The sequence below is a fragment of the Centruroides sculpturatus genome, unplaced genomic scaffold (genome assembly GCF_000671375.1).
Source record: "Centruroides sculpturatus isolate CEXI.00-Female unplaced genomic scaffold, Cexi_2.0 scaffold2423, whole genome shotgun sequence".
NCBI lineage: Eukaryota > Metazoa > Arthropoda > Arachnida > Scorpiones > Buthidae > Centruroides > Centruroides sculpturatus.
Genome location: NW_019386584.1, coordinates 28,394 through 32,294, shown reverse-complemented (window position 1 = coordinate 32,294; position 3,901 = coordinate 28,394). Strand labels below are relative to the sequence as shown.

Here is a 3,901-nt window from a genome sequence, read left to right as displayed (position 1 = left end):
TATCATTTCGTTTTAAGGAATAATAATTTTGCAGTTTTGTCTTATTTGTAATCTGCAAAATCGTACGTTACCAATAAATCAAAACTGCAATAAATCAAGTCATTACACACGAGAGAGATGTTCTCTTCTCTATACTGGCATCGTCTCTACTCTTTAGATTTGCATTTCCTCTTAAAACAGTGGAAAATGAAAGTTATCTCTATTGAAATGACCAAATTATTGTTCGAAATGTAAATAATACGTCTAAACTTAAAATATTGACAAATTTAGGTAAATTAAATAACATTTTCGATCAGCACATTATATTATTTTAAATTGTAAATGGTATATTGTTCATAAATGTAAAAAATTCAATATTCCATAAAGAAATACATCTACTTACTGAATTTTTATTACAAAAAAAGACAATTTTTAGCTATTTCCTAACGAATTTATTACTGTTTTTTTCTTTAAATGTGAAAATGTCTCTACTTACCCCATTCAATACTTGAGCTGTAGAATAACGCATACCGGGATACTGTTGTAACAATTGAGTCTTGTTTGGTCGAGCATATTCACATCTGAAAAAATCAATCGTTTAACATTTATAAATTATTTTTTTACTCACCCAAAATTTAATGTGTCTAGTGTTACTTCGTGTTTCGAACCACTCTATCTTCGAACGTTTCAGTATTCTAGCGCCAAATTTCATAGAAGTACGACTGTATTCCTCTTTACGAATCTGTCCAGCAAACTCCACAATTTAATAGAATTGATTTCGCTAGTTTTAATATAAGAATCCACAAAGGAAATTTAACAGTCAGAAAATTGCTTCAGAATTTATTTTGTTTCGAAAATAAAGCGTACACATAAAATACTGTTTTAAGAAATATTAAGATCAAAATATTACAATAATATTTTTTTTCGATGTATTTAAGTAATTAACCATGAAATAAAAAAGCTATTTTGTTAAGAAAGTAAAATTTCAAGGATAATGGATGCGTTTCAATACAAATAAGATAATTATATAACTTATAATTTTTGCTAAATGATATAAAATAGATAAATAAAGCGATTTCTTATCTATTTTAATAATACACACGTTTATCGACAAAAATCGCAGATCTTTAAGAAATTTTCTAATCAATTTGATAAATTACGCCAATAATTAATATTCAGAAAAAAGAATCATGCACAAAACATTGCTTATTCGCACGTGAGGATTATATTATGATATTCGCATATTCGACATTTTAAATAATATAAGCAAAATAAGTTCAAACTTTATTTAGCAAATTACGAAATATAAAAAATTGTCAGGACGAACAAGACAAATAGAGGATGGGGAAAAAAATATTAAATTCGGAATTATTTATAAAATACGAAATAAATATACGTTACTTGAATTTCACAGTTTCGTATAAAAAACGGATTCTCCAAGTCGAATATTTCATTATTTCGTCACAGGATCTATTTGGATTTTTCGAGTACTGTCAAATTTGAAAAGTAAATGAATTCGATGTTTAATTTTGAACTTTAAGAAAATGGTTTTACTTACTTTCGAGTAGGCAATCTTAATGACTTGATCTCGATTTTCGGATCCTGATAGGAAAAATACTTATTTATGTATTATTATTGTGTATATTATTTTTAAAATAATAAAACAAAAAACCTAATTATTTTCTAAGTGTATTCAATAATATTAAATTCAAAAATATTTGTGAATTAATAGTCTGAAAATACTAATAAATATTTTTATATATTGAAATTAGGAAACAATTGAACAAAATTAAAAAAACTAAATTGAAATTTATAAACAATTTCTATTATTATTATTTTTTAATGCCAAGTAAGCTGCATGCAATACTACAGGAAGTATTTGATAAACAATGGGTTTGATGGTTTGTAGCAGACCTGGCTAACCCGCGGCTAGTCACGTTAAATTGTGTAACCCTCTAAGCGATATTATATATCAATTAAAACTTTTGTTTCCCGTTATGTGTATACCAAAACAATTAAATAAATGAAAATTTGCATGTGTCATTGTTATAATGCGCATGTGCGAGTACGAACTCTTGGTATAACAAAAAAAAATCTTATTCATTTTGTTTTTATTTTACTTTTTTAAAAGCATGTTTTCCTAAATTGTGCCCCACCGTAATATTATGCNAACGGTCGCACGTCCAATATGGATTCTCCATCAAAAGTTCCTGGTGACACATCCCTGACTAACTTGATTCGACTCAACAAGGAACAAACTCCGTGGGAAATAAATTTTATGGCTTTTAGCCTAACTCGATAAAACGTTCGAATTTAATCGATTAAAGTTTCTAATAATTCAAATTTAAAATAACACTATATTGTGGGTTTGTTCGTCCCTCACAAATAGGTTGCGCGCATTATTAAAGAAAGTATTTGATAAACAATGGGTTTGAAGGTTTGCAGGAAAGTTTCTCGAAACAATAACTTTCTTCACTAATATAATTTAAAATTATTCAGTTAAAATGGATGTAACTGTAAGAAACGAATAAAAATCACAGTAAATGTCATGATTTATATTTTCCTCCTAAACAATAGAAATACTGAACGATAACGAAGAATATTTATCTCTGTTAATTATACAAAACTCTGTAATACACGTAACAGTTTTTTTTTAAATATAATATTTACAATAGTTCGAAACGTCGGTAAAGTGTCAGAAAATATCGAATAAATCTGTTGGATTATACGTTATGTTTAGAAATATAAATTTTTAATTTTTCAATTTTTGAAGTGATAAAACGTCTTTTGCTTTTTTAATCTATGAATTTTTTTACTTTTCGATTCTCAAACTTACTGGTATGGCTTTATACTTTTATTTAAGCATTTTTGCTATGGTAAACCTTTTATATATATAAAAATTAACAAAGTTCATATTGAAGAAAATGATTTTTTTAATAATGAAATCTGGCTGTATTGTTTGGTGAAAAAACTGTCACTAATCATACTTAAAAATTATTTCAAACTCAGTGTTGCACGTTTCATCGCATGCAATGTCACAGCATTGCGTCGTGGATGGCGATATGTGTTTAATATATAATATATGAATATATATGTTTTCTCTTCAACACATTTACTAACACTAATTACCTAATTCTCACTGTTAAGTTTAACATACCTGAATAAAATACCCGTATTATTATAAAATACTCAATAAATCTTTAGTAAAATCAATCCAGCATATAATAACAATTTACGTCTGCCGATAAAAAGTACGTCCCATCAAGCATTCGTGTATATTTTATAGTAAAGTTTAAATAGGATAAAGGAGAAATATAACAAATGCTCCACGTCTCAAATTTACAATAGCACAATTTAAAAAGAATTCCATGTACAGTACAACATTTAAAGGAAAATGGAGTTCATTTTACTTTAAATGTTGGACTGTACTGGAAAATGGAGTTCATTTAAAGGAAAATGAACTCCATTTTCCTTTAAATGTTGTACAGTACATGGAATTCTTTTTAAATTGTGCTATTGTAAATTTGAGACGTGGAGCATTAGTTATATTTCTCCTTTATCCTACTTAAACTTTACTGTAAAATATATCTATCGTATTATCTATATCAGTGTTTTTCAACCTGTGGGTCGCGACCCCCAGGGGGTCGCGAAGCCTTACACGGGGTCGCGGGTAAAAGAAAAAGACAAGTGTTTGTAGGTCCTATACTACATTAAAAAATACAATTTCAGCGAGAAGGCTGTACCTGTTTATTATACAGTACAGTTGGTTTTTTGATTGACATTTAGGTCCGAATGATGGGTGTCGCCTGGGAGGGGCCTGGGTGGGTACGGCCCACCCCAGAAAATGATTGCTGAAAAAGTGTTGAGCTGACTTGTAAAAAGAAGTAATAAGTAGAGAAGTAGAAGTGAAAAACCCTCATCC

At 28.4% G+C, this 3,901-nt stretch overlaps 1 long non-coding RNA gene across 1 annotated transcript; it reads right to left on the bottom strand.

Annotated features, from left to right (window-relative positions):
• Positions 1-510: 510 nt before the first annotated feature.
• On the bottom strand, positions 511-1,663 carry LOC111615354. The gene is made up of 3 exons (XR_002755064.1): positions 1,538-1,663; positions 1,381-1,469; positions 511-560 (listed from the first exon to the last, which is right to left on the bottom strand). It is a non-coding gene; the product is annotated as an uncharacterized LOC111615354 (long non-coding RNA).
• Positions 1,664-3,901: the final 2,238 nt, after the last annotated feature.